This window comes from Argentina silus, assembly GCF_951799395.1.
Source record: "Argentina silus genome assembly, chromosome: 2".
Taxonomy (NCBI): domain Eukaryota; kingdom Metazoa; phylum Chordata; class Actinopteri; order Argentiniformes; family Argentinidae; genus Argentina; species Argentina silus.
The window spans coordinates 33,604,602-33,614,465 of record NC_139656.1 but is presented as its reverse complement, the minus strand read 5'-3'; positions in this window follow the sequence as shown (position 1 = coordinate 33,614,465).

The following is a 9,864-nucleotide window of genomic DNA, read 5'->3' as shown; positions in this document are numbered from 1 at the left end:
ATTAAATCTGATGAACAATGAAGCATATAATTATGCTCATTTAGTCAGTGGGTTTCCTCATAATTGAAAATTATATATTCAAAAAGAAATTGCAGCAAGGGAGCCAACAGTAAAAAAAAAAAAAAAAAAACAACAACAAAAAAAAAACAACAAAGAGCACAATGCATGATGTATCCTAGTTGGTACAATTTGACAACAATCATTTTCAGTTCTCGAAAAGGCAATTATATTGTGCAACTGTGATTATTATGCCTTTCCACATTGTAATATCTCAGCCACCAAGAAACACAGATAAACAAAAACACAATTTTACTGATTGCGTAGCCCTGTTTGCAGCAAAAACCTTCCTGTCTGTCAGATAATAAAGAATTATATTATATTATATTCCATTCTGTTCTATTCTGTCCTATTCTATTCTTTCCTATTCTATTCTATTTTATTCTAAACCATTCTGTTAGATTCTATTGTACTCTATTCTATTCTAATCCATTTAGTTCTACTCCATTCTATTCTACTTTATTCTAATCCATTTTGTTCTATTCTAGTGTACTCTACTCTACTCTACTGTTTTGTTTTCCCTGATATGGGCATGGTTCCAGACTGGCGGGCAGGGACCAGATCATTTGGTCCCCCCTCATGTGACCAGACCAGCATGATGTTTATCTGTCTTTGGCCGGTTTTAGCTCTTAACCCACTAGTATATCAAAATAAACAAGGCTGTTTGGGACCCTCTCTGTGCCTGGCATGCTCCAGCAGACCCCCAGGGGACACGGACGCCGTAACACAATACATTCAGAACGGAGGGCCTAATCCCAGGGTAACACTACCCCTGCCACAGGCTCTGACGTCCTGGAGCCAGTCTGAGCTTCAACACCCCATTAAGCATGACTATAAACTCACCACATCAACATTGTTTCATCACCATCACCGTCAAATGTCTCTAATAAATCAATGGATGTTTGTCTCCATTATCATGTCCTTATGGGACTGGGATTCTGTGATAAAGGTTATTTGAATTGCCCAGACACAAGCCCCTGTTGCCCCTGGCCTCTAGCTGCTGAATGGAGCGGTGTCAGGATATGTCCGTCTCGGGTGCACAGATGGCTACGGTAGCGTTCGGGGTGCTCAGGTGCACAGATGGCTACGGTAGCGTTCGGGGTGCTCAGGTGCACAGATGGCTACGGTAGCGTTCGGGGTGCTCAGGTGCACAGATGGCTACGGTAGCGTTCGGGGTGCTCAGGTGCACAGATGGCTACGGTAGCGTTCGGGGTGCTCAGGTGCACAGATGGCTACGGTAGCGTTCGGGGTGCTCAGGTGCACAGATGGCTACGGTAGCGTTCGGGGTGCTCAGGTGCACAGATGGCTACGGTAGCGTTCGGGGTGCTCAGGTGCTCTGCGCGTCTTGTCATTTCCGGGGTTTCATATTGCACAAGAATGCGAATGATGAGTATTTAATGGATTTTTTCGTGTGCAGTTTATTCGTATTTATGGCTCGTAAATTAGGTGTAATTTAGCTAATATGTGTTTGTATCGAGCTAACTTTAGGTAATGTAAAGAATCACGACAGTATTTATCCAATTAAACATTAGGCAGCCATAAGCATCTGTTCAAGTCAATTATTAAAATCGACTCACTTAAATCCTCTTGAAAAACATGCTCCAGGCAGGGATCGAACCCTACACATCACATGTGGTCGAGTTGAACAGTGCTCATGGCTGCCTAATGTTTAATTGGATAAATAGTGTAGTGACTCTCTACATTACATACGGTAAACTGCTAGTGCTTGATTGCTTGGATCAATCCAGTTCTGGCAGATCCACATGTGCCATGGTATTAGAGGTTGTCTCTGGGCAGAGCTGATGAGTGGAATAGAACAAGCTTTGATAGAAGTACAGAAACCATGACAACGCAGTTACCATGTGTGAACTTGAGCGCCATCTGGTGGCCAAAATCAGGAAGTCCAGGGAAACTAACATCTGGGACCGACTTGACCTTCTTCTTGGCCAGGCTGAACATCTCTGGCCGTGGCCAACTCTCTGCATGGGAACAGAAAACAACACCACAATCACCATAAACAACACCATAATCATAAACACACATGAAATGTTAGTACACACTGATTAAATCATCACGAACAAATTTGTGTTAGGCTATTTGTCCCTAATCACAACTACCATGATAACACTGTAACTTCTTTTTACATACATATGTGCATATACTCTGTTAAAATGGGAAGAGCCATACTCTATCTTGGATATGAGCAACAGTACAGCTACCAGCCAGTTCTATCTTAATATCCACTGATTTTATATGGTGGTGGGTACTGCATTCCATGTGGTTTAGCAATGTCTCCCTGATGACAGGATGGATTTATAGAGGACACCCTGCGTTCCGTTCCACTGGCGGAGGTGTTTGGAAACCACAACATGACTGTGGGGTGAGTCAGACAGGCATTCCCTTTGAGGGTGGAAACAATGACAGAAACCTTGGCAGCCCCCCATGCCTGTATGGGCACCACCCCACTCCTCACCTCACCCACATCCTAGTACAGACAACCAAATGCCAGACTTAGGATATGATAGAGGCTCTACTGTTTTGTTTATTTCACATTCATATTTTACAGACTTTCCATACGTCCTGACATGCCCTCATTCCACGCGTCGCTCCCACCGTTCCTTACCTGATAGGTGGAGCCGGTCAGCTGACCGCTCCCCGCGGCCAGGTCGGTGGGCCTCAGACACCTCTCCACCTCGTCAGCCCTACAGGCAGAAGCAGAGGGGACACAGTGAGGTAAATCAGTTTATAAATCACAATAAACGGTTGGAACCCTATGGTTGAAATCATGTGTGAAATGATACAGGGCTGACTGCATCGAGACCTGGTCTCAATGTGACTTCCTTGTCAAAGGAAAGTTAAAACAATCTACAGTCAACATGAGCTCCCCCATGAATGATGTATCAGTGTCATTTTGGAATTTCAGTTGTTTAATATAGCACCCCCCTCGGGCCAATCAGTGTACTTTTGTACATGCTGGATCTCTATGGCAAGACGCATCATTCACCCAAGTTTCGACAGAATTGTCCCAGTGGTGTCTGAGATATTGCGTGGGACATACAAACATATGAACGGACATGGACCGATCCACTGTCCCCTCGCCGATTTTCATCGTACAATACAACAATCTGATAGACCAGGGGCTCATTGTAATGCATGGAATGGAAAAGGAATGGTATCAAACACTTGTGATAGTTATATTTACATTTTACATTTCCATTTATGCAGACGCCTTTATCCAAAGCGACTTACAACAAATACATTTGTTTAAGTAAGTGAATCATCTATCCATCAGTCATCATAACATAAAGTAACCAATGCCCAGACCAGCGGCCAGGGGGGGCCGTACAGAGGGGTAGTGGGGGTGAAGGGGTCATTAGGAGGAAATATGGAGTTAGTTATATGGAGCTCTACAGTTACATGGAGCTCTACAAACAGTGAGCCTCCCCTGGCATGGGTTAATACACAGTGCTCTGTGCCCTGAGTGAGGAGGAGGATCCACATCCACACAGCTTAGTTTACCTTCACTGGTTTCCTGCAGCTGGAGGACTGGCCGGAAGGCCGGTCTTCTGGGAAATCCCATAACACAGTCTCAGTCCAGTGCACGCTGTTCACCTGGTCTCCTGCATCTTTCATGATAAACACCAGGATCTCAGGGGTGACGGAATAGAATAGAATAGAATAGAATAGGAATAGGGATAGGATAAGAAATTATAGGATAGGGATATGGATAGGAATAGGGATAGTGATAGGGATAGGGATAGGATAGGATAGGATAGGAATACAATAGAATAGAATGAAAGGAATAGAATAGAACAGAATAGGAATAGGAATAACATAGAAATGGAATAGAATAGGAATAGAAAAGTTAATAGTGGATCAGAACAGTCAAATTACATGAAGCCTGCGTCATTCTCGACCCTTTACTCTGGAGTGTGCACTTGTGTACTCCCCCACATGGATTTAAAAGCATAGAAATGGTTTAGGTATGGGTTGAAAGCAGGGGAGGCTGATAGAGGTAGAAATCATAGGACGGGCTCATTGTAATGCACAGAACGAAATGAGGAATGGTGTCAAACACACGTGTTTGATAACAGATACCATTCCTCCTTCCATTCTGTGCATTACAATGAGCCCGTCCTCTGATTTCTACCTCCACCCGCCTCCACTGGCTTGAAAGAGTTTCCACTACCACGCCAATCCTTTTAAATCCATGTGGGATGTGTGCAAATCTCATCATGAATGTGTATCACTTCACAGAAAAGTCAAGGCTTAGCTCAATCCAAGCAGAACAACATGTGTGGCCACTGGAACTCTCACTGAGTGACACTGTGATGCTTCGTACTACATTCCTGTCTTGTACGAAAGCAGGTCAGGGTACATTACTTCTCCCTGGGCTAATTGCCTCTCCAAGTACACTCTGCATCTGGGGTCAGGTCATCCTAACTCACCTGTCAGGGAACTGGTCTTTGGTGAAGCAGTGGTGCCCTTTCCAAGAACAAAGAAACTCACTCTTTAGGATGTTGTGACATTGCAGTAAGAGATGTACTGTCAGTGACATTTTTGTCAGTCTTCCCAGAGAAAAGACAGGGGGGTGTGGAGATGACTGGGGTTGACTGGGAACATTTGTTCGGGAGGATTTCTTGTTTTGGGGAAGTGAGGGTATGTTATTAAAAACTAAAGATGTGAAGGTAGAATTTGATTATTGTTGTTGATGCAGTATTAGTGATCCTATGTTCTAAAGAAATATATAGTGTATATATGTTTTTTTTATCTCTGCAGACTACGAATGAATAAATATGGACCATTTTTGCACTTTGACCTCCTGCTTGCTGTTCAGTCTCTGAGTGTCCTAAGGGCCACACTTCTCTACATTACATCCCCTACACATACATACATGCAACAGTTCACCCACCAGGGGGTGGAGTTTGTGGTACTTCTTCCTGGGGTCTCTTGGAAGCAGCAGCTCAGGCAGACTGGTCGTGCTGGGGGGGGGTGTCAGACGGCTTAGGGGGACCAGAAGATGGATGAGAGACGACAAACCGGACATAGAGGGGCGGTCTCCCATACACAGATTGAAAGAGAGGATAGGGACCTCGGGAAAGTAACAGAGGTTTGAGTAGGTGAAGATATGAAGGTGTGTTTCCGGTTAGAGAAGCACGGCAGACCAGTTTAGGGAGCTAGGCAGTCCAGAGTGGGTCAGTGCCGTTCAGAATCCTAGCTGCTCCATTTATCCATAAATAGTGTAGTAGTATGATCAAAGGGTATATGAAAAGGATGTGAATTTGTGTGTGTGGTCTGAAATAACAACATTACAGGGTAATTAGGTTATGCCCAGAGTAAGCATGAAAAACAATAAAGGTCAATAATAGACATCTCGGAAGTAATTACAATGTTATTACACAGATATAGAGGACAAGCTGTGAGGGCTTGCTATAATAATCAGGCACAATAATGGAGAATCTCACATTAATCAATAAATGACATATATAGACGGCCCCTGAATATTAGTAGTAGTAGTAATAGTAGTAGTAGTAATAGTAGTAGTAGTAGTAGTAGCAGTAGTAGTAGTAGTAGTAGTAGTAGTAGTTTAAAGAGCTACAAAATTCACAGCTAGCAACAAAAATGACCGTTATATTTAAAATGTCTGAGAGGAATGCTAGCGTCACAGGCTAAATAATAATGGCATGTCGTCTATAAACATGAGGGAAACATTGCTAGGTTACTTACATTCTGGCATTTACGCACGGCAAAGGGATAATGGGCGGTAATGGGAGATAATGGGAGATAATGGGCGATAATGGGCGATAATGGGAGATAATGGGCGAAGTGAAACGGACTTGTCTTCACTCTGCTGGTTCGAACTGAACTTCTGAGTGGCGCGAAAACTGAAGAGCCCAAATCTGTGGTGCGCGAGGCTGGGGATCACCAGTATCAAGTGCGCCAGTCTGACGGCCTACGTAATAAACTACATCACAAGGCTATCGCAGGCTTTATAAATAGACTCAATCACACTTTCAATGGAACATCTCCATTGAAGATGTTTTTTTAGATCTAGGATTAGGCTTCATCTGTGTCCGGGAAACCAGTCAAGAGCGTTCATGGCAAATTAGGCCCACCAGCCGTTGAATAGGTTTGTTCAGACTGCCATTTCACACAGACTCTTGGTCTGCTATGGAGAGCATTTTATTCTATACTGGCCAGAATGACTGAAACTCCCCATCTAACATCAATGATACTTGGCAAGTTTCCTAGAGACAGATTAAACCTACTCCTTGACTAAATAGCATCTTCAGCGGAGATGGCCGTTGCAATTAATCAGACTTTTTTCCTCCAATACGTATTTTATAGCCCTGTAAAACCAACTGAAAGTGCCCATCACATTAAAGTAGCGAATAGAAGGGACATGGCATCCTGACGTGACATCATGACATGACATCCTGTGTCCTTTAGTTCCACAGGACTTGACTACCAAATCATTGTAACGTACAGCACTTCAATCAGCGGTGTAATTCAATTACAGCCATCACACACTCAGAAGTAAGATGGCACCACCATAATGAGACAATTAGCTGTACAAGTCTGGGAGCTTCACTTCTGATTAGCACTGACGTACAAGGCACTGGTTATGTCCCTCCACTGCTCTCAGCCTAGTGGTGGCCATCACCCATCTCAGCATTATGCAGGCTAATGAATCATCAGGAAGACACAGTGACTGTTGTAAACAGACTGCCAGGGAGGAATGGATGGGTTCTGTCTACAGACAGCTGCTTGAGAGAGGGGGGGGGAGAGAGAGGAGACAATCCCCACATCTCTACTCTACCCAGCACTGTGTCTAATGGCTTCCATCTTCACTGACGCTCTGCCATTACCACCACAGAGCTAGAGGGAGAGAGAGAGGGTGTGGGGAGGGAGAGGGGGAGAGAGAGAGAGGGGAATTGAGAGAGAGAGAGAGAGAGAGAGAGAGATATATAGAGGAATAGAGAGAGGGGGGAGAGAAAGTAAGAGAGAGAGAGAGAGTTGGTCTCAGAGGACACAGCAGGGAGGCAACAGTGGGGTTGATTAGGGAGTCAAATAGCCTGCGTATCCCATTCCACTACGGAGAATTAATGAAGCACAGACTGACCCTGATAAAAGAGTCCCAGGAGAGGAGCCACGTCTGTCTTTGACACTATTAGACCTGTGTGTCTTCCTCCGCCAAGTTAGTTATCTTAATGAAACGACTAAGGAAAAAACAACAACCGTGCAACAGCGATATTCTCGTCCTATTTAGGTTGTATTGATGTCAAGCCAGGGCCAACATGCCAAAGGATCACTCTGGCTTTTCCTCATGCAGCAGGGCTGGACAAGAGCCGGAATGCCACAGTTCAGTTCAATGTTGGTTTGTCTCTGCTAGGCTACGGATTGAAAAACATTTATTTATAGGGTGATGTCCCTCGCCTGCCCCTTGATAAGACAACACAGCGATGACATCTAATACAAATCTGTTATGTATCTCGAAGAGAACAAACTCATTCTCAGCTCTTGAGGGTGCATGAAAGAAAAAACCCATACAGCCTTTTTGTCTCTGCGTGACCTACTTTCTCACAATGGTGAAATCCTAGCAAGGCCCTGTGCCCTATTGCTATGTGAAAAGCTGCAGGTTATCTGGGCTCCCTTGGGAAGAATGGACACAAGTTTGAAAAAGCCAGATAAAAAAAAAATAGCCGTCTATTTCAATTACTTCTTCAACAATATAATAGGTCTTAGATGTCATCGAAGATATGTATGTCTTTCTTGGTCAAATATATTTTATCTCGATGACACTAACCTGGATGAATAAAGGTTAAATGAAAAAATCAAGTCTAGATTTCCACCATCAGTGCCTACAACCATTTCCACCATCAGTGCCTACAACCCATCCCCAACAGCACCGTTTTGAATTATCTCCCTTTGTTTTTATCTGTTTTTCTTGTAAAGCGCGAGTCTGGTTTGATTCGATTTGAGCACTTACCCACTTGGCTGACTATCTTGTGCACCTGGTCCAGGTCAGAGGTTCAAAGCAGGATGGCATTGGCAACAGGTCTGACAGACTGCCATGTATCTGACATGTTATGTATGTGTGTCCTGTGTTGTGTTGTGTTTTGTGATTTCTATTTATTTGTCTGCTGTTGTTATGGATGATTATGCTGCAAAGCCAATTTCCCCTCTGGGATTAATAGCGTTATCTCATTAACTAACTAATTAACTAGTACAAATAAAAAGCTAAAAGCCCTGTGCACAGCTGTGCAGCTTCTTCAGAATGCTGATTCCAGCAGGAATAACTCTGCAAAGAAAGAAAATGCAAAGAGAAATTGCACACTTGAACGACCATGGACTGAACTGAGATTGAAATCCTGATTCATATTGTGCAACTTTTATTTCCAACTTGCAATTACAATATGAAATCCAAAATCAAGATTTACATATATCTAAAGTCGATCGTGGTCATTCAATTGTGTGATTTCTCTTTGCAATTCTTGGATACTGACTAATTAACTAACTAACTAACTAACTAACTAACTAACTAACTAACTAATTAACTGTGAACCCACTTGCTGTATGCTTTGTCAGCCACCAGAAGCTCAGGGGCCCTGTACCACCGTGTGGCTACAGTCAGTGAACAGCTCTCCTGGGGGGGCCAGCGTCCTGGCAAGGCCGAAGTCACAGAGCTTGACCACCCCAGAGTTAGACACAAGCACATTCTCTGGTTTGATGTCTCTGTGAATTATCTGTAGAGGAAATAGGTCATACATACGACCAATGAGGATGTGGAGCAGGGGAGGGGAGCATGTGTGTGAATGAATGATGCCATTCCTCATTCCATCCTATGCATCACAATGAGTCCATCCTCTGATTATTTCTACCTCCAGCAGCCTCCCCTGCTTCAGACCAATGAGGAACTGAAGGTCATGGTTCAAATGTCATTCAGTTTCTTTATTTTGACTCTGGGTAAATGCATTAATTCTCATTGCCATTTAGTCTCACACAGCCTACAAGATGTATTGTTTTGCTGCTCTTCTTTGTAAATTTGTGCATTTGTTATTGCTATTTTGTAAATTTCTTGTCAGTATTTGCTATTTGTTTTTTATGTCCATGCACCAACCTCACCAAGTCAATTTCTTGTATGTGCAAATATACTTGGCCAAATAAAAGAATTCTGATTCTGATTCTGATTCATAACACAAAGCACAAACATCTAAATTCCAATTATAGTTGATTCAATTCAGGCTCATTGGTGAAAGAGAGGAAAGTAACAGAGGTTTGAGTAGGTGAAGATATGAAGGTGTGTTTCCGGTTAGAGAAGCACGGCAGACCAGTTTAGGGAGCTAGGCAGTCCAGAGTGGGTCAGTGCCGTTCAGAATCCTAGCTGCTCCATTTATCCATAAATAGTGTAGTAGTATGATCAAAGGGTATATGAAAAGGATGTGGAATTTGTGTGTGTGGTCTGAAATAACAACATTACAGGGTAATTAGGTTATGCCCAGAGTAAGCATGAAAAACAATAAAGGTCAATAATAGACATCTCGGAAGTAATTACAATGTTATTACACAGATATAGAGGACAAGCTGTGAGGGCTTGCTATAATAATCAGGCACAATAATGGAGAATGTCACATTAATCAATACATTCTATATATAGACGGTCCCTGAATATTACATAGAGAAAGGAAATGTTCATAAATGAACAGATGCGCGTAATGACTAAATAATAATGGCATGTAGTCTATAAACATGAGGGACACATTGCTAGGTTACTTACATCCTGGCATTTACGCACGGCAAAGGGAT